Source organism: Triticum urartu, chromosome 5A, assembly GCF_056163025.1.
Source record: "Triticum urartu cultivar PI428250 chromosome 5A, HENAU_Tu73, whole genome shotgun sequence".
Classification (NCBI taxonomy): domain Eukaryota; kingdom Viridiplantae; phylum Streptophyta; class Magnoliopsida; order Poales; family Poaceae; genus Triticum; species Triticum urartu.
The window spans coordinates 52417249-52437987 of record NC_141877.1 but is presented as its reverse complement, the minus strand read 5'-3'; the positions used below and the strand labels follow the sequence as shown (position 1 = coordinate 52437987).

Here is a 20739-nt window from a genome sequence, read left to right as displayed (position 1 = left end):
AGCCTCTCTGATCTCGTGGTAGATCAACTCTTGTACTACCAATATCATCAATATTAATCAAGCAGGACGTAGGGTTTTACCTGAAGGAAATATGCCCTAGAGGCAATAATAAAGTTATTATTTATTTCCTTATATCATGATAAATGTTTATTATTCATGCTAGAATTGTATTAACCGGAAACATAATACATGTGTGAATAAATAGACAAACAGAGTGTCACTAGTATGCCTCTACTTGACTAGCTCATTAATCAAAGATGGTTATGTTTCCTAACCATAGACAAAATAGTTGTTATTTGATTAATGGGATCACATCATTAGTTGAATGATCTGATTGACATGACCCATTCCATTAGCTTAGCACCCGATCATTTAGTATGTTGCTATTGCTTTCTTCATAACTTATACATGTTCCTATGACTATGAGATTATGCAACTCCCGTTTACCAGAGGAACACTTTGGGTGCTACCAAACGTCACAACGTAACTGGGTGATTATAAAGGAGTACTACAGGTGTCTCCAAAGGTAGATGTTGGGTTGGCGTATTTCGAGATTAGGATTTGTCACTCCGATTGTCGGAGAGGTATCTCTGGGCCCTCTCGGTAATGCACATCACATAAGCCTTGCAAGCATTACAACTAATATGTTAGTTGTGAGATGATGTATTACGGAATGAGTAAGGAGACTTGCCGGTAACGAGATTGAACTAGGTATTGGATACCGACGATCGAATCTCGGGCAAGTAACATACCGATGACAAAGGGAACAACGTATGTTGTTATGCGGTCTGACCGATAAAGATCTTCGTAGAATATGTAGGAGCCAATATGGGCATCCAGGTCCCGCTATTGGTTATTGACTGGAGATGTGTCTCGGTCATGTCTACATTGTTCTCGAACCGTAGGGTCCGCACGCTTAAAGTTACGATGACAGTTATTATGAGTTTATGCATTTTTGATTTACCGAAGTTTGTTCGGAGTCCCGGATGTGATCACGGACATGACGAGGAGTCTCGAAATGGACGAGACGTAAAGATTGATATATTGGAAGCCTATATTTGGACATCGAAATCGTTCCGGGTGAAATCGGCATTTTTCCGGAGTACCTGGGGGTTACCGGAACCCCCCCGGGGGTTTATTGGGCCTACATGGGCCTTGAGGGAGAAGAGAGAAGGAGGCAAGAGGTGGCCGCGTGCCCCTCCCCTTCCTAGTCCGAATAGGACAAGGGAAGGGGGGTGGCGCCCCCCCTTTCCTTCCTCTCTTCCACCTCTTTCCCCTCTCTCCTTGTCCAACTAGGAGTCCTACTCCCGGTGGGAGTAGGACTCCCCCTTGGCGCGCCCACCTTGGCCGGCCGCCCCCTCTCCCTGGCTCCTTTATATACTGAGGCAAGGGGCACCCTAGAGACACAAGTTGATCCTCGTGATCGTTCCTTAGCCGTGTGCGGTGCCCCCTGCCACCATATTCCACTCGGAGCAGCAGAATGCCCGTAAAAGGCTCATTGCCACCGCAAGGAGCCTCAAAAAGCAGAAGCGGAGGCTCAAGGCCGTGCAAAACACGCTCCAATTCAGATGGAGCAAAATACTCAACACTGCAGCAAGGTACGGCAACAATCGCCCCTCCAAGAGCTACCCAAAGCGGAAGCTGCTACCCGAATTCGATGAGGAGGCCTTAGACCCCCCACAACCAAATATCAAAGCGGCCACCTGGTCGGATAGACGACCCCTCTACCACCATAGAACGGCATTCAACGCCGCTCACAATACAACACGCGACCCATGCGAGGGCTCGCACCCAAAGGACGGTGCAACAAGATCCATCTATGGACCACGCAAGCGCGCCCCAGCATACAATGCCACACAACAAACATCCGAACAACTCGGCACACCCAGCTACAGGGGTGCCGCACACCCCCTATGTTTCATCGATGAGGTGCTGGACCATGAATTTCCAGAGGGATTCAAGCCTGTAAACATAGAGGCATACGACGGAACAACAGACGCTGGGGTCTGGATTGAGGACTATATCCTTCATATACATATGGCTCTAGGGGATGATCTCCATGCCATCAAGTACTTACCTCTCAAACTCAAAGGGCCAGCTCGTCACTGGCTCAAAGGCCTCCCCGAAAGCTCCATTGGAAGTTGGGAAGAGCTCGAGGACGCCTTTCGGGGAAACTTTCAAGGGACTTATGTCCGACCTCCGGATGCGGACGACCTGAGCCACATAACTCAACAGCCCGGAGAGTCAGCCCGAAAGCTTTGGAATAGGTTTCTTACTAAAAAGAACCATATTGTCGACTGTCCGGACACCGAAGCCTTAGCAGCTTTCAAGCATAGCGTCCGTGACGAATGGCTCGCCAGACACCTCGGCCAAAACAAGCCGAGAACGATGGCCGCAGTAACAAACCTCATGACCCGCTTTTGCGCGGGTGAGGACAGCTGGCTAGCCAGATGCAGCACCAGCGACCCCAGTACATCTGAAGTTAGAGATGGAAACGGGAAATCACGGCGCAACAGCAATAGCAAACGCCGGAATAAAGAAGACAACACGAAGGGCGCGGCAGTAAATGCCGGATTCAAAGTCCCTCGGCCAAACCAAAAGCCGCCCTCCAAAGGCACCAGGGATGAACTGTCCAGCCTCAACAAAATTCTGGACCAAGTATGTCAGATCCATAGTACCCCTAGCAAACCTGCTAATCACACCCACAGAGAATGTTGGGTCTTCAAGCAGTCCGGCAAGCTTAACGCCATAGACAAGGGGGAAGATACACCAAGTGAAGACGAGGACGAGCCTCCCAAGCAAGACAAGGGGGAACAAAAGAAATTTCCACCCGAAGTCAAAACAGTAAACGTGTTACACAATGCGGCACTCCCTGAAAAATATACCCAAGTGCCCGTCACAGCGAAGTCCCGCCACTGGTCGTCTCAACCAATCACCTTTGACCATCGTGATTACGCATCAAGTATCCGGCACGCAGGATGGGCTGCACTGGTATTAGACCCAGTAATTGGCGGATACCACTTCACACGAGTCTTGATGGATGGCGGCAGTAGCCTAAACCTAATATATCAGGATACAATCCGCGGGATAGGGTTAGACCCAACACAAATTCACCATAGCAATACTACCTTTAAAGGAGTAATGCCAGGCCCAGGGGCTCGTTGTACGGGCTCCCTCCTACTACAAGTTATATTCGGCTCCCCCGATAACTTCCGTCGCGAGCATTTAACTTTCCACATCGCTCCATTTAAAAGTGGCTATCAAGCACTACTCGGACGCGAAGCTTTCGCTCGCTTTAATGCAATACCACACTACGCCTCCCTAACACTCAAGATGCCCGGTCCACGTGGCATCATTTCAGTGCACGGAAGTATCAAGCGATCTCTGCGCGCCGAAGAGAGTGAGGCTGCCTTGGCAGCCGCACACTAAAGGCGCCCGGACCAGCAAAAGCATCCAATAAGTCGTCAAGACCTCAGACACAGCTAACCGAGTCCGGCGCCGCTACTCATATCAAATAAACGGTCACACCCCTATCTTTCAAAAGTACAAGGGGCTCAACGCACGCAGACGAGTGGCGATTTCTTCTTATCTTGAATTATACATGGTTTCTTTAGAAAACTATCCTTTTGCATGACAACCTTTTTACCTAAATTCCTCTCTTTTACAGATGATCATCGTGCTACACCCGTCCAGGATATGGCACAACGGAGACACAGGCACAGACGTGCAGCAGGGACCCGACCCAAGGATTCTTTTTAGATTAAGACCCTGCGTAAACCTTTTTTACTATCTCTTGTTGATACATATGCACCGTTGAGAAGGATGCTGACGTCTTGGCATGTGGCCACGCCGGAACAATGCACGTACCTGGACACAAGGGGCTTCTTACAAAGGCCATTCTTCAGGCCCGGTTTATATCACAAAGACCGAATACCTTAGGGAGTGTTCGGCGTCGCGAGTTTGGCCCTATATGCATCAGCTCCGAATCATTGTCTTTGGTCAAATGTTGGATTTGCCCAGCTCCTGTGTTTTGGTGCCTTACGTTCCGCTTTACCGGCTAAGGTAGCACCAGGAGAACTACTGCGGCTGTGCCCTGGTTCATCCGGACGAGCACCTCAGTAGAGAAAGCCGAAAACCGACTGTCATGATCTAGCGTGAGACTGGTCAACCACTCGATGACCCATGGGAATGTTAGAATTCCTCCGCCTTAATGAAGGGCTGCTTTCCGGCCAGGCATATACGCACCCCGGGATCGGGAGAGTGCGGAGCCACCAGGGGCTATCTAGTAGCCCCACTGTCAAACTCCTATGGCTAAGTGAAAGTGTTAAAGCATTATAGTCCGGTTGCCTCGCTCGCTCCGCTATCACCTCCTTAATAGGACCAAGACATTGGGTTAAGTGTGAACGCGTGTTTCTGCGAACACCTCCGCATTATATGCATGGGGGTTGAAGCCGACGACTGCAATCTTTCAGGTTATACACATGTATACATAAATGGCCGCCCAGGAGGCATCACATTACTTTCAGGCAAAAGTATAAAAGTAGCCTCATAAAAAATTTAAAAAGCATTTCACTTACAATGAGATTACATGTCATTCAAATATAATATTTTTTTAGCACTGGGTCTCTATCAAACGAGTACCCTCAAGAACTTCCTCAAAGTAGTGCTCAGCAGCCCTTCGACCTATGGCCGAATCCTGCGCTGCAACAGTGGTAGCATCCATCTCTGCCCAGTATGCTTTAGCATGGGCAAAGGCCATCCGTGCGCCTTCTATGCACGCCGACCTCTTCATCGCATTTATGCACGGCACCACATCGAGGACCTGCTGCACCAAGCTGAAATAGCTGCTCGGTTTTGACCTTCCGGGCCATAGTTGATCCACAACAGACCTCATGGAGAGTCCGGACAACCTATTTAGTTCGGCCCATTCGACTAATTGGTCCGTCAACGAAAGTGGACGCTCGGGAGAAAGGAATTGCTTCCAAAATAGCTGGTCTACTTCATGTTCCGGCTGACTTTGGAAGTACTTGGCCGCATCGGCAGCGCTCGCCGCCAAATCCATATACGCATCCTCCGAACCCCACAGCCGATCCAGAGGGGCATATCGTGGATCTTCGTACTTCCTCTGCAGCATAAAGGATTTCCCGGCTATAATATCCCCGGCTTCCCGCAGTTCCTCCTTCTTTGCTCTCACAGCAGAGCGGAGGTCTTTTCCCGTTACAGCAGCCTTCTCAAGGTCCGATGCCTTCGCCTGGTTTTCCTTTTCAAGAGCCCGGGAATGGTCTACGGCGGCTTTTAATTCTACGGCCATATTGGCCATATTCTTCCGGCTCTCTCCATGTGCGGCCTTCTCGGCCCACAACTCTTCGGCCGCCTTCAAAGCAGCCGCATTACCCAATCTTGCTTGTTCCTTGGCTCGGGCAAGTTCCGCCCGCAAGGCTTCAACAGTGGCAGCTCCATCTGCAGTCATAACATGTTAAAAACACTGGCATCATACTCTTCCTATGTGGCGTTTACCAGACAAGGATACTTACCCTGCGCCTCGTCAAGCCTTCTATTAACAAGCTCGATGTCGGCATCTGCCGCATCCAACTGCCGTTCTAAAACGGGCAAACTGGCTAGTCCGGCTGGCCACCGGAGCTTCCATCTCCTGCACATAAAGGCAGTATGGTTATTACCTGGGTGTATGATCCTTCGTTCGTCATCGTTTCCGACGACAACCAAAGTCTCAGGGGCTACTATCTACACAGGGCACACCTAACATGTGCAGGACTATTACACATTCCTTTTTACGTACCTCAAAGCCTGTCAGTAGACTCATAAAAGCTTCATGCAACCCGCTTTCGGCGAACGATATCCTCTCCATCACCATATTCATCAGCACACGGTGATCATCAGAGATGGCCGCTCGCCCCACCAACTCCCTCAGAACGTCCGGTCGCACACTAGACGGTGCCGGACTCTTTTGTCTACTCTCTTCGGGAGCCGGACACTGGGAGCTTCGGGGATCAATTGGATCACCTTCTGGCCTCTCCGCACTCGCAGAGGCCCTCCGCGACGACACTTCAGGGTCACCCGCTTCCAGAGCGGAGGAGTCCGGAGGAGGCGTCTCGCTCTCCATCATCTCTGGAAGAAGATCCCCCGAAGACGAGCTCATTTGAGAGGGGCTAAGGCCCGAACTGCACAAATATATGCGGTGGTTATTTTCTCAGGAGAAAAAGATGGCATATCTGTACTATTAAAGTTTTTGGGTCACTTACGACTCTCGGGAGAATTGATCCCCCCGCGGACTTTGTGCGGCAGCAGCGCCCCCCAAGGTAGGACCCCGGTGGAAGATTTCTTCTCCCATTTGGAAGCTTCGGCTTCCGAATTCCCGGGCGCAGTCCTTTTCCTCTTCCGGTCGTCTTCCTTCATGGATACGCTCGCTCCCTCGGTTAGAATAGGCAGCGTTGGGGGCCCGCGTCCGCCCGCGTTACCCTCCACAGTATCTTCCTTCAAGGGATCCGGGCAAGGTGCGGTCTAGAGCATGTTTTCCAATACCGGATTCTCCAAACCCTCAGGGAGGGGGGCCGAACACCGAATCAACTTCGCCTTTGTTAGCTAGTCTTGGTCGAAAAAGCAAACTCTCAGAAATAACTTCGTAACAAAGGAAAGATAATATGTTCGGCCAGAAGATTCTTTACCTGTTCGGCAGCGCGGTTACTGCTCAGGCCCACGTCCTCAGTGATTTCCGGACACTCTACTTGAGGTCCGAAGAATGACTTATACATATCCTCATGCGTCAGGCCGAGAAAATTTTGAATGGCACGCGGACCCTCGGGATTGAACTGCCACAAGCGAAGGGGCCGACGTTTGCAAGGCTGGACTTGACGAACCAGCATAACTTGTATTACCGCGACCAAACTGAGATCTCCGTTGAAGAGATCTCGAATGCGGCTTTGCATTAAAGGCACGTCCTTGGCTGGACCCTAGCTCAGTCCTCTGCTGATCCATGACATCAGTCGTGGTGGAGGGCCCGAGCGAAAAACGGGGGCGGCCGCCCACTTGGCACTTCTAGGAGTCGTGATGTAGAACCACTCCTGTTGCCACAATGCAGAAACCTCTGGGATGGAACCTTTGGGCCACGGAGCTCCCGTCATCTTGCGTATTGAGGCGCCTCCACACTCTGCATGTTGCCCTTTGATCAATGTTGGCTTTACTTCAAAGGTCTTGAGCCATAAGCCAAAGTGGGGGGTAACCCGGAGGAAGGCCTCACATACAACAACAAAAGTCATGATATGCAGGAAGGAGTCCGGAGCTAGATCATGGAAATCTAGCCCGTAATAAAACATCAAGCCCCTGAGGAAAGGATCCAGTGCAAAACCTAGACCCCGGAGGAAGTGGGGGACGAACACAACGCTCTCGTTGGGTTTGGGAGAGGGGACGGCCTGCCCCCGGGGAGGCAGCCGATGCGATATTTCGGCGGTCAGATACCTGGCCTCCCTCAACTTTTTGATGTCTTCTTCCGTGCCGGAGGAGGGCATCCATCGGCCTTGAAGGCTGGATCCGGACATGACTGAAGGTTCGGAGCACCTGACCTGAGCTTTGGGCGTTTGAGCTTGAGGCGGGGGAAGGATTCGATTGAGCATGGGAGGGAAAAGTAAAAGCTTTGCCCCTTTATAAAGAGGGTGGATATCAAGCGTCCTCCTCGTGTCCGTTTGGACTTGCCTACGATCTAGGAGTCCTAGAAGTGGTTGGGTTACCCAAGCCCGTATTAATGAGAATCCCGTAATAAGGGGACACGATCTCTGCTTTAACAAGACGTGCCAGGGAAACCACCTCGCATAACATGCTGAGGTGGCTAATTAAACGACTCGGATAAAGGCTTGGCCGTGGCGTGTCGCGCCACGGAATATGTCAGTAGATTAGATTTGTATAAATATTATTCTCTCTATGGCAGTATGTGGGAACTTATTTTGCAGAGCTGGACACTATCTTTGTGTTCAAAATCTTCTATGAAGTACTTGGAGGAGGAACCCGCCTTGCAATGCCGAAGACAGTTTGCGTGCCGGACTCGTCGTCATTGAAGCCTGGTTCAGGGGCTACTAAGGGAGTCCTAGATTAGGGGGTGTTCGGATAGCCGAACTATATCTTCAAGCCAGACTCCTGGACTATGAAGATACAAGATTGAAGACTCCATCCTGTGTCCGGAAGGGACTTTCCTTGGCGTGGAGGGCAAGCTTGGCGATACGGATGTTCAGATCTCCTACCATTGTAACCAACTCTATGTAACCCTAACCCTATCCGGTGTCTATATAAACCGGAGGGTTTTAGTCTGTAGGACAAGATACACGTCAACAATCATACCATAGGCTAGCTTCTAGGGCTTAGCCTCTCTGATCTCGTGGTAGATCAACTCTTGTACTACCCATATCATCAATATTAATCAAGCAGGACGTAGGGTTTTACCTCCATCGAGAGGGCCCGAACCTGGGTAAAACTTCGTGTCCCCTGCCTCCTGTTACCATCCGGCCTAGACGCACAGTTCGGGACCCCCTACCCGAGATCTGCCGGTTTTGACACCGACAATAGCCTTCACGATATTTATGTTCATGGTGGATTATATCCTACTCATGCTTGCATTTGGTGTTGATTAATTTTAATGCATGTTCATGACTGTTGTCGCTCTCTAGCTGGTCGCTTCCCAGTCTTTTGCTAGCCTTCACCTGTACTAAGCGAGAATACTACTTGTGCATCCAAACTCCTTAAACCCCAAAGTTATTCCACATGAGTCCACTATACCTACCTATATACGGTATCTACCTACCGTTCCAAGTAAATTTGTATGTGCCAAACTCTAAACCTTCAAATAAATATCCTGTTTTGTATGCTTGAATAGCTCATGTATCAACTAGGGCTGTCCGTATCTTCCATGTTAGGCGGGTTATTCTCAAGAGGAGTGGACTCCGCTCCTCACTCACGAGATAAATGGCTGGTCACCGGGATGCCCTGTCCCATGCTTTATGCAAACTAAATCAAAATAATTACAAACAAAACTCCCCCTGGGAATCTTGTTAGTTGGAGGCACTCGTTGTTTCGAGCAAGACATGGATTGATGCTTGTTGGTGGAAGGGGGAGTATAAACTTTACCATTCTGTTTGGGAACCGCCTATAATGTCTGTAGGATGGAAGATATCACCATCTCTTGGTTGTTATGTTGACAATAAAAGTATACCACTCAAAATATTATTCACCTCTATTTCAAAACCGAGCTCTGGCACCTCTACAAATCCCTGCTTCCCTCTGCGAAGGGCCTATCTATTTACTTTTATGTTGAGTCATCATCCTCTTATTAAAAAGCACTAGTTGGAGAGCACCGCTGTCATTTGCATTCATTACTGTTAGTTTACATTGAGTATGACTTGACTTGATCTCTTTTACCATGAATTACAATGTCTAGTCAGTCCTTGGTCTTTAAAGGTGATTTGCATTTATGTTTTGCGGTCTCAGAAAGGGCTAGCGAGATACCATCTTATTATATCATATTATGATTGTTTTGAGAAAGTGTTGTCATCCGAGATTTATTATTATGGCTCGCTAGTTGATTATGCTATTGATATGAGTAAACCTGAGACCTATGCGTTATTGCGAACGTGGTTAGTTATAATCTTTGCTGAAAACATGAATGCTGGCTTTACATATTTACAACAACAAGAGCAAACAAAGTTTGTAAAAGTTTTTCTTTATCACTTTCAGTTTATCAACTGAATTGCTTGAGGACAAGCAAAGGTTTAAGCTTGGGGGAGTTGATACGTTTCCAACATATCTACTTTTCCAAACACTTTTTCCCTTGTTTTGGACTCTAACTTGCATGATTTGAATGGAACTAACCCGGACTGACGCTGTTTTCAGCAGAATTACCATGGTATTATTTATGTGCAGGAGAAACGTTCTCGGAATGACCTGAAACATCACGGAGCCACTTTTCAGAAAATAAGAAAAATACCTGCCAAAGATGAAGGCCAGGGGGCCCACCGTCTCCCCTTGAGGGTGGGGGCGCGCCTGCCCCTGTATGGCACGGCCCCTACCTCGTGGGCCCCCTGTTGCGTCTTCGACTCCAACTCCAACTCCAACTCCATTTATTTAGTTTCGGGGAGAAAAAATCAGAGAGAAGAAATCATCACGTTTTACGATACAGAGCCACCGCCAAGCCCTAAAACCTCTCGGGAGGGCTGATCTGGAGTCCGTTCGGGGCTCCGGAGAGGGGAATCCGTCACCATCGTCATCATTAACCATCCTCCATCAAAAATTTGGTGATGCTCATTGCCGTGCGTGAGTAATTCCATCGCAGGCTTGCTAGACGATGATGGGTTGGATGGGATCTATCATGTAATCGAGTTAGTTTTGTTAGGGTTTGATCCCTAGTGTCCACTATGTTCTGAGATTGATGGTGCTATGACTTTGCTATGCTTAATGCTTGTCACTAGGGCCCGAGTGCCATGATTTCAGATGTGGACCTATTATGTTTTCATCAATATATGAGTGTTCTTGATCCTATCTTTTCTATAGTCACCTATTATGTGTTATGATCCATTAACCCCGAAGTGACAATAATCGGGATACTTACCGGTGATGACCGTAGTTTGAGGAGTTCATGTATTCATTATGTCTTAATGCTTTGTTCCGGTACTCTATTAAAAGGAGACCTTAATATCCCTTAGTTTCCGTAAGAACCCCGCTGGCACAGGAGGGTAGGACAAAATATGTCATGCAAGTTCTTTTCCATAAGCACGTATGACTGTATTCGGAATACATGCCTACATTATATCAATGAACTGGAGCTAGTTCCGTGTCACCCTAGGTTATGACTGTTACATGATGAACCGCATCCGGCATAATTCTCCATCACTGATCCATTGCCTACGAGCTTTCCATATATTCTTGTCCGCTTATTTACTCTCCCGTTGCTATTGCTATCATCACTACAAAATACCAAAAACATTACTTTTACTACTGTTACCTTTTGTTACCATTATCACTACTATCATATTACTTTGCTACTAAACACTTTGCTGCAGATATTAAGTTTCCAGGTGTGGTTGAATTGACAACTCAGCTACTAATACTTGAGAATATTCTTTGGCTCCCCTTGTGTCGAATCAATAAATTTGGGTTGAATACTCTACCCTCGAAAACTGTTGTGATCCCCTATACTTGTGGGTTATCACCATGATACATCCAAATATAGGGGTGCCGCACACCCCCTATGTTTCACCGATGAGGTGCTGGACCACGAATTCCTAGAAGGATTCAAACCAGTGAATATAGAGGTGTACGATGGGACCACAGACCCTGGGGTTTGGATTGAGGACTTTATCCTCCATATCCATATGGCTCGCGGAGACGATCTCCATGCCATCAAGTACTTGCCCCTCAAGCTTAAAGGACCAGCTCGGCACTGGCTGAAAAGCCTCCCCGAAAACTCAATTGGAAGTTGGGAGGAGCTCGAGGACGCTTTTCGGGCTAATTTTCAAGGGACCTATGTCCAACCTCCGGATGCAGACGATTTAAGTCATATAATTCAACAGCCCGGAGAGTCATCCTGAAAGCTTTGGCACATGTTTCTCACTAAGAAGAACCAAATCGTCGACTGTCCGGATGCCAAAGCCTTAGTAGCTTTCAAACACAGCGTCCGAGACGAATGGCTCGCCAGACACCTCGGCCAAGAAAAACCAAGAACAATGGCAGCTCTGACAAGCCTCAAGACCCGCTTTTGCGCGGGCAAAGATAGCTAGTTGGCCCGCAGTAGCACCAGCGACCCAAGCACATCCAAAGTCAGGGATGGCAATGGAAAACCACGACGCAGTAAAAGCAAGCGTCGCAATAAAGAAGACAGCCTATATAATACGGCGGTAAACGCCGGATTCAGGGGCTCTCGACCAGGTCAGCAGAAAAAGCCTTTCAAAGGCAGCAGAGATGGACCGTCTAGCCTAAACAAGATTCTCGACAAACTATGTCAGATTCATGGCACCCCCGATAAACCTGCAAATCACACCCACAGAGAATGCTGGGTCTTGAAGCAAGCCGGTAAGCTAAATGTCGAACACAAGGGGGGGGGAGACACCAAGCGAAGACGAGGATGAGTGTCGGTGTCAAAACCGGCGGATATCGGGTAGGGGGTCCCGAACTGTGCGTCTAAGGCGGATGGTAACAGGAGGCCGGGGACACAATGTTTACCCAGGTTCGGGCCCTCTTGATGGAGGTAATACCTTACGTCCTGCTTGATTGTTCTTGATAATATGAGTAGTACAAGAGTTGATCTACCACGAGATCGAAGAGGCTAAACCCTAGAAGCTAGCCTACGGTATGATTGTTGTTCTTGGTCCTACGGACTAAACCCTCCAGTTTCTATAGACACCGGAGGGGGCTAGGGTTACACAGAGTCGGTTGTAAGGAAGGAGATCTACATATCCGTTTTGCCAAGCTTGCCTTCCACGCCAAGGAGAGTCCCATCTGGACACGGGACGAAGTCTGCAATCTTGTATCTTCATGTCCAACAGTCCGGCCAAAGGATATAATCCGGCTGTCCGGATACCCCCTAATCCAGGACTCCCTCAGTAGCCCCTGAACCAGGCTTCAATGACGATGAGTCCGGCGCGCAGATTGTCTTCGGCATTGCAAGGCGGGTTCCTCCTCCGAATACTTCATAGAAGATTTTGAACACGAGGATCGTGTCCGGCTCTGCAAAACAAGTTCCACATACAACCGTAAAGAGAATAATATTTCCACAAATCTAATCTGGTGATGCGTTTCGCAGTGTGACATCACACCATAGCCAGGTCACCATTTGAATCGTATTTCACAACCAAACTCAGCGTGTTTCGCGAAGCGGTTTCCTTGGCACGTCTTGTCGAAGCAGAGATCGTGTCCCCTTATTACGGGATTCCCATCAATATGGACGTGGGTAACCCAACCGCGCCATCAATTACGGCGCTTGGGGGATAAGCGAGTTTTACCAGGCTGGTGGGGGCGCATAGTTTTCATCCGCCCTTATAAAGGGATAAGGGTTCACCTTTTTCTTCCCACGCCTTCTTCCTCCTCGCTCATCCATTCTCGCGCACTCGAGCTCCAGCGCCCAAGTCCACATCCTTCTCCTCAACTCTCTCCAAACATGTCTGGAGCGGGAGGCAAGTGGAGGGTCTCCTCCGTCACAGAGGGAGACATCAAAAAGCTACGCGGGGCCGGATACTTAGCCGCGGATATCGGGCACCGGCTGCCAGCCGCGGGGCAGATCGTCCCTACCCCGGAACCTTACGAAAGGGTGGTTTTCCTCACCCACTTCGTCCGCGGACTGGGGTTTCCCCTCCATCCATTCATCCTCGGCCTTATGTTCTATTATGGACTGGACTTCCATGATCTGGTCCCGAATTTCATCCTCAGCATCTCAGCATTCATCGTCGTGTGCGAGGCTTTGCTCCACGTCCGGCCCCACTTCGGCCTGTGGCTGAAGACCTTCAATGTCAAACCAAAGGTAGTAGGCAGCCAACAAGCGGAATGCGGCGGAGCCATGGTGGGCAAAATTCCCAATGTTACATGGCTCGAGGGCTCCTACGTGGAGACCATAAAGGGGTGGCAATCGGGGTGGTTCTACATCACCGAGCCGCGCGACAACAACTGGGTGGCGGCCCCCAAGTTTCGATCCGGAATCCCCAGTCGGCTTACTTCCTGGAAGGAGAAGGGCCTGTCCTGGGGCTCATCGGTGGAGCTGTACGGACTCCAGAAGTGTATCCGGAACATGATAGGCAAGAAACTCAAGCTTGTCAACATAGTCCAGGTCATGCTCTTCCGCCGGATCCTCCCGTGTCAACAACGGGCTTTCAACTTATGGGAGTTCGACCCGGCCCAGCACCAGACTCTACGCGAGTTCTTTGACACGATGCATAAGGACGTCTGGAAGGTGCTGTTCAAGGGCGCCGAGGTCCCCCCTCCCCTTACCGAGGACCACGGGCTAAGCGTGACGTGCCCTGCGAATCTGGTAAGTTCTGTACATCTCGTAGGGTATTTATTTTCCATAGTTTAACCATGTGCGGGATCTGAGCTCCCATGCCTTCGACAGGACTGGGTGGAGACATCGGAGCAGATTGACTGCCCGGCGCCTCTACCCGAACACCCTACAGACGCTCTCCTGACGGAGATGCGGACCCGGCTCCTTATGAGGTGCCGGAGAAGAAGATCAAGAAGAAGGCCACGGGAACCCGAAAGAGTTCCCGGTGCCAGGTGGTATCGGACTCATTGTCCGATAACTCCGAGACACACTCCTCCCGTGAAAACGAGGAGGAGGAAGATGAATATTCTCCCCTGCAGCCGAGGGAGAGAAGAAAAGGAAGGCCGCCCCAACCGGGGAGGCCGAAGGGTCCAAGAAGGGAAGGACTCTCCTTCTGGACTGTTCCACCACCGCCGCCGATAGCGAAGACGAGTGGTTACTCAGGGCCAAGCCCCTGGCAAAGTCGTAAGTATTTGGATACCAGAGTAACTCATAGCAAACTTTTATTGCACTGCTTTTCCTAACGTCGAATATGATCATGCAGTCCGCCCCGAGCCCGTATCGACGTATCCTCGTCGGGCGGTTCCTTGGACTCGTCGGATATGAATAGTGAGTCACTTTCAACCGCCTCCTATCCTCGCCCTACGGACAATGTCGAGGTATTGTCTCAAGGGGCACCGAGCCGGGGGGAGATAGTCCTGGAGGCGCCTCAAGGCGACCTTCCGGACTCCAGGCACAAAGGGAGCAAGACTCCCAAGAGCCCCAAGTTCGGCCCTCAGCCGAACACCGCGCCGGAACCTCCAGTGGTTCCGGACTCCGGCAGGCGGCCCCCTTCCAAGAGGGGCAAGCCTCGTGTGCCGGTGACCTCTGTCCATCCAGAGGCACTGGACAACCTACAGGGAGCGCTTCGCGGCGCTTCCATCGACGAAGAGCACCACACTATTATGAGTGCGGTGATCAAGAAGGTTCAGTCCGCCAGGAGCGAACTGACTGAAGCCTGTGCCAGCCTTCTAACAGGCTTTGAGGTAAGTATTTAAAATATAGGAAAATATTACCGCATAGACAGTAGCCCCTGATGCTCTGTTTGGTGTTCACAAAGAAAAGCCGAATAGAGGATCAAATAATATCTGCAGGAGTCTAATATAAGTATGTCTGTATGCGTATGCAGGCTTCGCTGCTGACCTCTGCCGCACTGACTGCGGAGGTTGCCGCACTGAAGCAGAACCTCAAGCGGTCCGAGAAAGAGCTCGGCCTTACCAAGAGGCAGCTCGAGGAGAACAAAGTTAAGTAATACCTTGTATATATATACATAAACACTATTCTGATCACGGGATCAGAATAATATTCTGATCACAACCTGAACTGCCTGAGTAATGCGCCTGAACTTCCCTCTGTACGAACCCGACCTTCGGGCTATCTTCGCAACCGTGGCTTCCCCCGCGAGTTATTCCGGTCGGTAGTGTTGTGTGGGATGTGACTGTAATCCAGATACTCATACCTGCATCTTAATGCTCGTCTTGATTCGTAATTTTGCATTTTGGCGGATTCACTCTCGGGGCGGATGAACTCGTGTCTGTTCATAAGTTTAATGCATTCAGTGGATGTTCTGGAACCTCTAACATGATGGTAATTTGGTTTAAGTACGAGTTTCATGGGCAATTTGTTGTTAATTTCAACGGATTTGATTTGAGGCTCTGTGTTCTTCGTCCGCGGGAGTGGTTCCGCCGCTTCTGTAGATTTGTTATTTTTATTTGAGTATAGAGGGCGGATATGATTGCAGTAGTGAGATTTGACCGTTCATGCGTTGTTAATTCCATCGAGAAGGCGAATACACCGCTAAAATCGGGCGATTGGATCTCGTGTCCACCGGTGCTGGTTTTCGGTTCTTCAATGAGACAGCTTGGTTGATTTATTGTTTTGATGTCAAGGCGCAATAGGATATCGTTCGAGGTCGTGGCCTAAGAAGGTGTAGTCACCCAAGTGATTAAATCTGAAAAGCAAATTCGATAATGAGTTTTTTCCAGTGATTCTACTGTCTGTGTTACAGAGTTGGACTTCTGCACCTTTTGTGCTTGAACTTCCCTCGTTTTAATGCATGTGTTTTGGTTGATGCTGCAATACGATCTGTTCGGTTGGTGTTGTTATAAAATTTTTGTGTACGTTTGTTTTGTTTTTCAGAGTACTCATATACGTAAATGTGGAGGTGGTCCATAGATACACAAATCATCCTTTTTATATTTATTCTGTCTTCGGGGCTAGTTTTTTGGATCATCCACATTCTGTGGTAGTAATTGGACTTCTATGCTAGCAGTGATTGAACTTCCTGATTTCCACATTGCAAGGTGGTGCAACATCGCGCTCTATTTTTTGTTTTTTTGTTTTTTTTTGTAATTTTCAATTTTCTAATTTGGGTTTTAGTTTGTTCCATGGAAACTATGGGATTATTCCCAAATATGCATGCATACCTTACTTATTTTTTTGTAACACGTTTGCATACTTCAAACAGTGGTAGAACTTCAGTTTGTGTTTAACGTGAACTTACAAGATTTTTGCTTCTGTGTAATTTTTCTTTTCTACATGTTCATTTGATGTTTTTTCCAAACGCCGAACTTCTATGTTTTTACAACTTGAACTAACCTTTATTTAGAACATTTTATTAGTTAACTTACGCCTTGTGCATTTTGTTTCTTCGACACTAAACATTATTATTCCTCATGTGCTTCTTTCTTGGTTTTTTATGTCACAACAAAATTTTTCTTGAATGGAGGTTCATCTTTTTGACATTGATATTCCAGGACAGATTACATTCCAGAAATCAAAAACCCTTAGTAGATTTCTTCTACAATTTTGTTCTAAATAGTGTGTAAGTGTGGAGCTAGATCACAAGCACTATCTTTAGTAGGATCTGGACTTCTATTTTATTAATGGTTAAACTTCTGGTTTTGGAGATTTGCACTCCACATTGGAAGGCGAAGGTGCATGATGCTCTATATTTTGTTTGTTTGGTTTTCTTTGTAATTTTTAATTCTCCAGATGTTCTTTTTAGACTTTTGTCTCGTGAGAAATCATGGGATTAGCCAAGTATGGGCCGAGGCAGGAACGAGCCGGAGCAGGCGACGACGCGGCGTGCCGCGTCGTCGCATGCGGAGGTGAGTCCGTCACATCCGTGACCCCACTATCTATCTTAGGGTTTTTAGGGTTTAGGGTGCGTGCGACGGGGGTGGAAATAGAATAACCGCATTGCGTCCTGTCAAATCCTAGCGCGCAGCAATGCGGTAGCGCGAGGCCGAGCAGGGGGGAGGGGGGTCGGGACCCCCCTCCCCTCCCCCTGCGAGGCCGAGACAGGAACGAGCCGGAGCAGGCGACGACGCGGCGTGCCGCGTCATCACATGCGGAGGCGAGTCCGTCACATCCGTGACCCCACTATCTATCTTAGGGTTTTTAGGGTTTAGGGTGCGTGCGGTGGGGGTGGAAACAGAGTAACCGCATTGCGTCCTGTCAAATCCTAGCGCGCAGCAATGCGGTAGCGAGAGGCCGAGCAGGGGGGGGGGGTCGGGACCCCCCCTCCCCTACCCCTGCGAGGCCAAGACAGGAACGAGCCGGAGCAGGCGATGCCACGTCGTCGCATGCGGAGGCGAGTCCGTCACATCCGTGACCCCACTATCTATCTTAGGGTTTTTAGGGTTTAGGGTTAGATATGAACTTCATCTGTTTTTGTACTTGAACTTCTTCTTTTTGTTTCTTAGGGTTTATTTATTCTTATGCCGTTACTTCTTTTATTAGAGTACTTGAATTTCCGTTCTTTGTTTTTTGAACTTCTTTCTATTGTTTTTTAGGTGCATATTTATGTATGTATTTTTCTTCCTTTGGTAGTGCATTTGCCATCTATTTTTGGTTTTAAGGATATCAGCAGTGCTGTTGTGTGAAGTTATCTCATTATAATAGATGCATTCAGATGGTGCATTCATTTATCTATAGATGTATTTACCTTTTTAGCTGTTGGGGGGGGGGGCAAGACTGTAAATTCAGTGGCGCTGCAATTCCGACGACAGATAGGCATTAAGTGAGCATCTCCCTCGTCACCACTTGTTAGAAAACCCCTCTCCCCTGTCGCTCGCTCCATTCCCCCTCTCCATCGCTCCACTGCCTTCCTCGCCTCCAACTGCCCCCGATTTCTCCGCCCCTGTCCCCTGCCCTCGTGCTGGAGTAACCAGCGCAGGCCCCCGCTTCTATTTCTTCCCCATGCCCCGCTCCCCCTCGCCCAGCCCGCTCTATTTTGCTCTGAAGCGAGGGCGGCAACTGCCTGCGCGGTTGCAAGGTGCGCGTGGCGTCGTGGGGAGTGGAAGAACCGCCGTGGATTCGTGTGTGCGGGGGTTGTTTCGAGAGGTACAAATGCTGCCCCCCCTAATGCTTGCTTTTAGTTTTGCCAGATCTGTCGAGTCCGCCTCCTGCTCTCGGGTCCGCGTCCTACCCCCTTCTTCTGATGGTTTGATGGGAGGTTAGGTAGGGTTCTTGTGCGTGTGGTAGGTGGATTCCATTCCCCCGTGGTCAGATTTGTCTATGAGATGCTTGTGTGTGCTATTTCTCCGTTCAGAGTTCATTGGATTTCATTTCCCCTTTGGTGATTTCAGCATTCAGATGCATGTGAGAGAGGGTGTGGTGTGATGGTTCATGATGAATCTGATGTATCTAATTGTCTTAGTATTGTTGATTTCGAAGTCTAGATTTTGTCTGTCACATGCTAGTTAGTTTCTGGATTCTTTTTTTGTTTGTGCTTCCCTATATGTGCTACTGTTCATGTTTTCATACTTGTTGATATTATCTAGTTGTTTCATTTAGTTGTTTTTTGTATTTGTTGTATGATTTTCTACCTGCTAACTATATGCATTCTATCCCCTATTTTTAGTAGGTTGTTCTAGGGTTTGGAGTTTCATTCATCAAGGGGGTTGTGTTGTCATGGCTTCCAAACCTTCTCCAGGTATCTTAATGTAGTTGGATCTTGTATTTTAAAGCAGTATTCTTATATATGTCTAACCAAATCTTCACTTAGTTTTCTTGTTGGACTGCCATTCTTATTAGTGTGAACTTCTAAGAAAGGTTATGTGTATGCTTTTTACCCTTAGCTTGAGTTAGTAGAGTGTTGCTTACTTTTTAGTTGATGATTTGCAGGTGAAACTATGTCACCAAGTGTTGTTGGACTTCCCAAATGATTCATATTTATAGTGTATATCTTTGTTTTTTTATTTGTTATCATGTTCATTGTATTGATATTTAGTTTGGCTGTGAAAATACTATTTGTGGTCATGCTACATATTTTTTATGTGCTATTTTCTTGGGTCACATAGTTGAACTTCTGGTTTTAATTATTGTTTGTTCATAATGAAATTTGGTTGAACTTCTGTTATGCACATTTTGTGTTTACTACTTTGTTATATATCGTTGAACTTCTGGACATTCATGTTATATGTAGTAGCCCCTCTGGTGTAGATTGTTTTTATAGTTAGTGTGTAGATTTTAGCTTGTTTGTTGTGTTTACTGCTTTGTTAGGTATTGTTGAACTTCTTGTTATTGGACATTGTTGTCAAAGTAGAAGTCCCTTTGGTCTAGGATTGTGCATTAAAACTGAGCTGCCTTTTTACTTGCATTTTTGTAGTTGGTGATGAGTTGAATAGTTCTGAAAAAAATGCGTGCGATCAAGATGGAGCTTCAGAGGTTAATACTGATGCTCCAATATCTGATGCGGCTAAATCACCCATTATCCCTTTGACTTTGATTGCCGTGGTTGCTTCGAGCCTTGAGAATGTTTCAAGCCTCGAGGATCTTGCTTCTGCAGCTCTTGCTTCACCTAGTATGTGAAACCCCTTTTCTTTTCATTTTAAAGTTTTCATCCATGTTTTTTTAGCTTGTTCATGTTGTTTGTTTTTGTTTTTGTTCCTGACTTTTTTTATTTTTTGCTTCGATTTTTTGTGTTCTTTGCAGATGTGTCCACAGAGGAGGAAGCTGTGAACACCATCAATGATGTTTTATCTGAGTTGGGTTTATCAAAAAACCCTGCTGCAGCTGAGGAGGGAGCTCCCTCAGTCAAAGGTTGTGATTCCGTTCCGGATCCTTTATGCTCTCTTCAGATGTCAGAGACGCAGTCGCAGTCTGTTGATGGCACTGAACCTGTCATGCAACCCGAGGATGTGCCTCTTCAGCTTCTCCTGGAGGACAAACGTAAGAGGAAGAAGCGAGAAGATTTTGACAAGAAGAGGGCGGCCTTCCTTGAGAAAGGTTCTGATGTTCCTGGATCTGTTCATGCGGCTAAGCTCATTGTTGAGGAAGACGTGCCGTGTGGAAGTGATGGCACGGTTGTCCCTGTTAAGAAGAAAATTAAGAAGACTGCTGCGAGGAAGCTAGTAGTTGGTGAAGTTACTCCTCGGAGGAGCCCATGTGTTTCAAGGCCTGCAGAAGTTGTTGAAGATGAAGGGCTAGGCGTTGGTGGTATGCCACGCCGTAGTCCTCGTGTGCTTGCCACTGCCGCGCCTACACCTTCTCCGCTTGGTGCTGGTGCATCTGGTAAGGGGAAGAAATGTGGCGTGAAGCGCAAGGTTCCACCTGCAAAGGTCAACAAGGGTGTGAAGAAGCGTTCTCATGTTAATCCAGAGGACGATGATGATGCTGATTTCAATGCTGATGATGAGGACGACGACGATGATGATGCTGCCGCTAATCAG

The 20739-nt window shown here is 48.1% G+C and overlaps 1 protein-coding gene across 1 annotated transcript in view; it reads right to left on the bottom strand.

The window, feature by feature from the left end:
* LOC125506745 (pre-rRNA-processing protein esf1-like) overlaps positions 1-20739 on the bottom strand; it is a 128871-nt gene that overhangs the window by 32142 nt on the left and 75990 nt on the right. The window lies entirely within an intron of this gene.